Raw genomic sequence first — 8,518 nt, forward strand, 5'->3', positions numbered from 1 at the left:
TGGTAATACCTACCCATTATAGGCTATGTCTACACTGCATCCCTCTTGCGTAAAATCCTATGCAAACAAAGCATGGCAATATGCTAATCTGCACTGAATTTGCATAATTAATTAGGGGTGTTTTTGGTGCGCAAAAACGGGCCCTGGTTAATTATGCAAATGAAGCATGTCAATATGCTAATCCATGCTTCATTTGCATAGACTTTTGCGCAAGAGGGATAGACATAGCCATAGAGTGCTCTTCACCTTTACATTTCAAAGAACTACAGACCAGAGCTAGACATATTATCCCCATTTTACAGATCAGGAAACTAAGGCACAGAAAGGTAAAGTGACTTGCCCAGAGTCACGCAGGAAAGCTGCTCAAAGGCAGAAATGAAATTCAGTCTCCTGAGTCCCAGTCCAGTGATATATCCATGTTGGGATGTAAATAAAAACAGCTGAAGAAGACAACTTCTATAGTGCTGTAACCACTCAAGGTTTGGGTAGAAGAGCGCACACGATCCAGAAGCTATGATCAGTAGTTCTCTTTTTCCAGTATTAAGAAAATCACAGCTTTTAATTATTTTTCTCATTTGTGGTTTAATAGGTGCAATCAAAGCAGATTTTCAAATAGGAATACAAGTAATGTACCGTATGTGAACAACATTTTTTCTCAAATGATAACTGAAAAGCCATAAAAATGGGAAGCCAAAGAATTTTGGTGATAACTTAAATATTATAAAAGACAATATAACGAAGAAAAGTAAAGCCATTTCAGTCATGACTCTATGAGTTTGTCTAGACTACATGAGGCATAAGGGAGTGGTTGACAAAGGCTTCCCTTGTCGACCGATCCGCGTCTAGACTGCTGCGCTTTGCCGGATCAGCTGATTGTTGGCACAGCGTGGCGGCCATTTTAATTTTAATAAAGCGGGGATTATTTAAATCCCTGCTTCTTTGACTATGTCGGTAAACTAGTTTACATGCCTCCGTCAACGGAGCCATGTAGTCTAGACACACCCTACAGCAGTGGTCCCCAACCTTTTGGGGCTGCCGGGCGGCCGGGGGTGGGGCCGCTCATGCAACACATGCCTGGGGGTGGGGCCACTCATGCACCACACTCCCAGGGCAGGGGCCACACGCCCAGGGCGCAAGAATGGCTTGGGCCGGCCCTGATCACTTGGCAGGCATACATAAATGCCCTGGCAGGTGCCATGGCTCCCGCAAGCACCATGTTGAGGACCACTGCTCTATAGGTCAGTACTATCAGGAATCTGTTCTTATTGCTTAGGGATGTTTTCTTCTGAGGAGTAGATCCATGGAAGCTAAAAGACCTCTTTATGCCACCTCCATCTTGATCTAAGTTAAGTGTCCTTTGGAGCTGGATGGAGCATTCCATAAGGTACTTTGGAGGATAGGGTCAAAATTCAAAATGATCTGGACAAACTAGAGAAATGGTCTGAGGTAAACAGGATGAAGATTAATAAGGACAAATGCAAAGTACTCCACTTACGAAGGAGCAATCAGTTTCACACATACAGAATGGGAAGTGATTGTCTAGGAAGGAGTACTGCTGAAATGGATCTAGGGGGTCAGAATAGACCACAAGTTAAACATGAGTCAACAATGTGACACAAAAAAAGCAAACACGATTCTGGGACACATTAACAGGAGTGTTGTGAGTAAGACAGAAGAAGTCATTCTTTCGCTTTACTCTGCGCTAATTAGGCCTCAATTGGAGTATTGTGTTCAGTTCTGGGCACCACATTTCAAGAAAGATGTGGAGAAATTGGAGAAGGTGCAGAGAAGATCAACAAAATGATTAAAGGTCTAGAAAACATGAGCTATGAGAAAAGACAAAGAATTGGGCTTGTTTAGTTTAGAAAAGAGAAGACTGAGAGGGGACATGATAGCAATGTTCAATTATCTAAAAGAGTGTAACAACGAGGAGGGAGAAAAAAAATGTTCTCCTTGGCTTCTGAGGAGAAGACATGGAGCAATGGGCTTAAATTGCAGCAAAGGAGGTTTAGGTTGGACATTACGAAAAACTTCCTAATTGTCAGGGTGGTTAAACACTGGAATAAATTGCCTAGGTGAGTTGTGGAATCTCCATCATTGGAGATATTTAGGAGTAAGTTGGATAAACATTTATCAGGGATGATCTAGACAGTGCTTGGTCCTGCCATGAGAGCAGGGGACTGGATTCAGTGACTTCTCGAGGTCCCTTATAGAATCATGCAATCCTAGAACTAGGAGAGGACTCGTGCCCTCCATGAGTCCTACTGCATATTAAAATGAGACTAGCTACTACAGTACTCGCTGTGATATGACCCTCAGGTTCCTGAGTATTGCTAATATGTTTCTCAATTGGGTAAAGTTTGAGCACTCCCCTGTTATATATGACAATCTACTCCTGAGGATATGTAGCAGCTGAAGTCCAAAACACAATCTCTGGCCTCCATTCTATAATTGCTGTTAAACTGGAGATAATCCAGTGCCACCGCACTTGGCAAGTGAAACATGGTCTTCAAACCTTTTATCTCTCCTTCATATGCCTTTGTCCCAGTGTTCATCTGTCACTCATACCATGTCAAAGAACACAACTAATCTCTCTGTTTCCTGGAACAGTTTATCTGAAAGGCACTCAACATCGTTTCTTTGTCACAAGAATCTCAGCACATCACTTAATGCAAATGAGTTAATCAACTGGGAAGACTAAAACTTGAAATTACAATGCTTTTGAAGATTCTGTAATTGTTAAAAAACAAGCAATGTGTTATCCAAAAGCACTGATTCTGAAGCAATTTTTTTTTCTTGAATAATCTCCGCTGTATCATGCTGCTTTCTGGCACTGAGACAGAAGTTAACTTTCTACAGGTTGAACCTCTCTAGCCCGGCACTCTCAGGACCTGACTGGTGCTGAATTAGAAGACTTGCCGAATCACAGGAGGTCAATATTGTCTAGAAGCATTACCAACACTTCCTCTGCTTACTGGGCTCTTAGTTCTAATTTACCTTTAAATGTCTTCTAAGTAACACCATAGAACACTGAAAGCCAGAACTGGAGGCTGTAAACAAACTTTATGGGACCACAAGAAACTTGGTCATATCCATGAATGTGGACAACCAGGTAACTAAAATCATGACGAACTGAAGAGTTCTAGACTATAGAGGTTCAACTTGTAGTTTAATAAATTGGCTATTGAACAGATAAAAATGTGTTGATATAAAACAAACTAGATGTTTTACAGCATATAGATGTTTATGGTGTTAACATTTATTTTAAAAAAATAAGGTTTTACATGGGTGCAATTTATGCCAAATATATGTCTAAAAAATAAATTGTATATTTTGGAGGTCACTATGCACACAATACCACAAGACACAGACAAAAATACTTTTTGCTCCTCTTCCCCTATCTTTCCAATAGGTCAAAGTGTCAAAGAACCTAACAGGTGCCATTATACTTGTTAACGCTGTAAATTCCTGCACTTGTTAAAAGTTCATGCCCCTAAGACTGAAGTAAATTAAAATAATAAAGTAGGGATGTACAATTTTGATAATTTGGCTAATCGAATAGTCGATAAGGGCACTTCTTCCCCAGGGCTGTTGCTACACTTCAAAGGCAAAAGCACCGCAAGCAGCATGGGGCCAACAGGGGACTCAAGCAGTCCCCATGTCCGCTGACGCATTTCAAAGCGGCAGTACCACATGGAGCCCAGGTTCATCGCGGGAGTCCCCAGCTGACCCCGGATGCCACACATCACTACTGCTTTGAAACACCCCCTCCTCTTTCCCCCGCCCTTGCTGCCTCTTTCGGATAGAGGCAGCAAGGGGGGAAAATGACTAGTCAACTAGTCATTCACATCCCTATAATAAAGCTGATCTTTTCTAAAATGGTCTTCTGTTAGTAACAAACCTGACAATCAATACAATTAGAGCCTCTAGCATTCCACAAGAAAACAATGTCCTAGAGATCTATAATGCTGCAGCTCCAATGAGAGACTTTTCTATTCAGTTATGTTCCATAAGATTTTAAACCTACATGGTTATGTAGACTTAAGTAAATAGGTACAAGGCCAAGGACTTAATTTACCTTGCTATTGTGACAAGCTATTGTGGATAAAATAAATCCAAAGGCATTTTAATGACATGCCAAATTTAGGAAATGATTTAGAACTTCTCCTCCTTTTACTAGAAGTTAATATAAACGGGGCTAAGATGACAGGCCTTGATCTTCACACCACAGGTGTGCGGAAGGAATGCCTCCTCCACAAGAGTCCACACAATCCTATGTAAGTCAATCTAGGAAGCAGGGAAGGTGGCGGTCTTAGAAAGGACTCTCCCTGATTATCTTTCTCTTTTACTGTTGATAGAGTATGTTATAACAGTAGCCTGACAGCAGCACGAGGTAGGAGGAAAACAAAGAGAAAGGGTAAAAATATCCTGGAGTGACGTGATAAAGGGCAATGGAAGAAAATTTAGAATACTTGTGATCGTCATCAAAGTAAATGACTAATTAAATTACCCTGAAGACTATGGAGTGCTATTTATCTATTTATATAATTTTCATGATTAAAAACAAACAAAAAACTAAAATCAGACTGTGTAGATTATATGTTAACATCATAACTTTGATCTTATTTGTTATTCCTGAAGCATGAACTCTGGTTGTGTTGCTAGAGAATGTTTCACTAAATGCTTCACTAAGGTAAACAAAATCAAACAAAGGTTCAACCCCCTTCCTTCTATTGAAAACAGTAGAATCTGTTGACCACTGAACTCAGGACTTCTTTCTTAAACATGGCCACCAAAATCAAGCAAGAAAATTTAGAGACAGGAAACGGTCTTAAAATGTAATTGTATTCCATTAAAATGACTAAATAAAATGACGTGTTTTTAATCAGACCTTCTTTTAGGGCCAGATTTTTAGCAGGTGTAAAACTGTATATGCACATTGGCTTTAATGAGACTGTGCTTACTTACAGCAGTGGAAGAAGTAGCCTTTTCTATACTTTTAGAATCACATTTACCAAGTTCAGTAAGAAAAAAGTTCTCACCACTTTTTACTCTTGTTGCTTCTGTAATGAAACAGTAGCAAAGAACAAATGTACTGGATTCTATTCTTCCTATACACTAGCATAGGTGTTCCCTACATTAAAATCAGTGACAACTGTGCAAATACGCAAACAACAACAGTGAGGTTGAATAGATATCACCAAGAACAGTATTTGGCTTGTCGGTACATGGGAACCACTGAAGTTCCACCTGCAGCTCACGCACCTCCCATCTTTCCCCCTCCCCAACGTGCCTCTCGCACACTAGAGCACTGGAGCCCCACACTTCCTACTTCTCCCCCTCCCTCCCAACACTTTCAGAATGCTATGTATCTGCTCCTTCGTGCTCCATCCCCATTCCACTCCTGCCCTCCCAGAGCTTGAATGCCGTGAATTAAGGGCTGAGAGGAGGTGCAGGGGCCACTGGTAGAACCCCACTGCCACAGGTTGCCCAGCACAGTTCACTCGGCCCACTGAATGGAAGGAGGTCCACTCCTGTGGCCCACTCACTAGTTTTGGTTGCCTATTGCTATACGAGAGAGACATAAATAAACTTAAAAAACCAACAACAAACGGTCTGGTAGCACTTGAAAGACTAGCAAAACATGTAGATGGTATCATGAGCCTTCGTGGGCACAGCCCACTTCTTCAGATGACCAGAGTGTTGGATGTCCAGGACCAAAAAACTTTTTTGGTCCTGGACATCCAACACTCTGGTCATCTGAAGAAGTGGGCTGTGCCCACGAAGGCTCATGATACCATCTACATGTTTTGTTAAGTCTTTCAAGTGCTACCAGATTATGTTTTTTTAAGTTTATCCTGTACAGACTAACTTGGCTACACCCCGAAGCAAAGAGACATAGTAAATTATGCCATTATGCCATTTTTATGGAGGCAGAGTATACATACACGATATACCCATTATTATTAGAGAAAAATGGCACAACAGTGTGAGAAGACCTCAACAATAGTGTTCAGTTGTAGTGCTGAATTTCTTTGGTTACGTTAAAACCACAAAACCAGACTATGCTTGGGTTATATAGTTCATTTCTATTCATCACCACAGGTTACAGAAAACAAACACTAACATCTCAGAGTTTTTACCAAGATAGTACAGGTGACTGATAGCTACATCTGGAATTTTAAGAACAAACATAAAATAACCTCAAGGAAATTTTTATTATTAGTTAAATAAGGAGCTGCTATACCAAAGCATAAAATGCCTGTGCTTTTTGGAAATTATCCCAAAAAAAATAACCGGATTTCTAAATACAAGAACACAAACATACTCTGGTGGTGGATTTCTAATCCCACTGGAGAAAGTCCAGATCATCTCCATTTAAGGTAATGCAAGCAGCAGCTGCACATTTTTGTTCCCCAGAAGAAAATGAAGCAAGCCAAAGTCTCCAACAAGTATTCCTTTTTGAAACCTTTTCTTTTCTAATGGCCCAAATTAGTTCACTTCTGGCTGAGCACCTTGTACTGTATACAGAAGAGTTGATCAGAAAAATGCAGTGTGCATTTAAGTATAATTTGTAGACTTACTGCACCGGTATGACAACAGTAAGCACACTAGATATTTTATAAAGAAGACTCTTTATTCATACTTCACGTAGCAGAAAAAGAGGGTTTAAAGACTGATGCAGAATTTTTTTATATTTCCATAACCTATTTAATGTAAGACCAATTTTTCTACAGTCAATATAATGACCACAAGACTCACAATGGATATACACATAACATTCACCTAGTATGAATCTATACTTCTTATTCAGGTATTTTAAACAGTTCTGGAGTAAACAGTCCTAAAATGCTTTTAGAAATACACAGAAGAGTGTTATTAAATTCCTTCAGAAGCACTGTTTAAGCATTTGTATTAGTCTATCATTTATTTCCTGATCACAAATTAAACACAATAAAAAGTATCAAATTTTAATGAATTTGATGCAACTATTAGATTGAAAGCAATAATTTCTTTCCAATATGTCACAATCTACTATATATGTCAGAGACTTTGAGCTTTTGTCTGTCTCTCCATCATCTGGGAGTCTGTTCAAGAACTCCTAAACATTAAGAGCTAAGGTCAACCAAATTTGGTATGCGCTTCCTCTTATCATAACATAAAGCAAGGTCAGGGTTTGATTGTGTCAGGACAATGGGATGTGCATGGAATTGGACTGTTTCTCATCAAATGGAAAGGGAGGGCTGTGATAGCAGGGACAGTTATTCTCCAGAATGACCATGGGGGGCAGCAAGCAAGTGTGTCCGTCACCCTGGGCCAGTCCCAGGGAGCAATACTGCCAGCTGGGAAGCACAGCAGCCTTCATCATCCTGGGCCAGCTCCAGGGAGCAATGCCGATGGCCACTCTCACACCCTGCTCTGAGCCTCCTACCCACTGTCCTGGCTCTTGAATCCCCATCCCCTTCCTTGAGTCCCCTCCCCACATATACACACCCCTTCCAAAACCCTGCTCTGGCTCCTGCACCCCCATACTCCCAGCACAGAAGGATCTGAGTAATGTCAGGTAAATCTCATAGTACTATATATGAAAAAAATCCCAATAAGCATATACAGACACAGTGGCAGTAACAGACCAGTGCAGCAAAATCAACAAAGACAAGTTAAAAGCCTGGAAATGAATAAATGAATGACAGAAAAACACCACTTTCTCTATGCCCACTTTTACAAGAGATGTTGGGTGGTGTAGTCAAATACTAATGATTTTAACTGTGGACATTTTACTGTCAGGTCAGAAGTGAAGCAGCTGACTTTAAGCTAAGGAAAGTGCTTTTCCTAAAAGTGATTCAATTGGTCTAAAGAGAACAGCCCCATAATGTACCCATCAATGGTAAATGCACTTTCTGTGGGACTGCATCCTGTGATAAATATACGATGCTTTCTATATAAAGGGCAAATACATTTCTCCTGAGATGTCAGATATCCAGAATACTAACACTGTCACTACGCCTGAATTATGAAGTCTTATGAACAAGAGCCACCACTATTCACTTGAGATATTTTATTAACTTTAAATTGAAACATGTAACCTTACATTTTCTGTTCCTGATGCTGAAGGGCAATAGAAATCTGCCAGATTTACTGTATTAGGATAAATACGTCCAGCTCTGGTTGTGTTAAAAGTTATTGCAACAGTTTTACAGGACCTGGCTTCGTTTAACTAGGGGTAAAGTCTAAGAGTAACTCATCAAAACAGTGCAGAAAAGTATTTTAATGCAAACACTATATATTTAAAAAAAGCTGCAAGGCAAAACCATTCTCTCAGCAAATGACTTTCTATCTGGTTTGTGATCTCTATTTAAGCTGCACAATTTACAGAGCAGGAAACACATCTTCCTTTGTTTACTAATGTACCAAATATATTATCTGTGCTTTATTACAAAGAACGATCATATCTGACCACAATATAATTTGGTTTGAGGTAAAGGGCAAAAGAAGTAACTATTTTAAGACTATCTGG

General features: G+C 40.1%; 1 protein-coding gene across 9 annotated transcripts in view; it reads right to left on the minus strand.

The window, feature by feature from the left end:
• CEP85L (centrosomal protein 85L) overlaps positions 1–8,518 on the minus strand; it is a 234,914-nt gene that overhangs the window by 59,033 nt on the left and 167,363 nt on the right. The gene's annotated exons all lie outside the window — the stretch shown is intronic.

The sequence above is a fragment of the Pelodiscus sinensis genome, chromosome 3 (genome assembly GCF_052426305.1).
Source record: "Pelodiscus sinensis isolate ZL-2025 chromosome 3, ASM5242630v1, whole genome shotgun sequence".
Classification (NCBI taxonomy): domain Eukaryota; kingdom Metazoa; phylum Chordata; order Testudines; family Trionychidae; genus Pelodiscus; species Pelodiscus sinensis.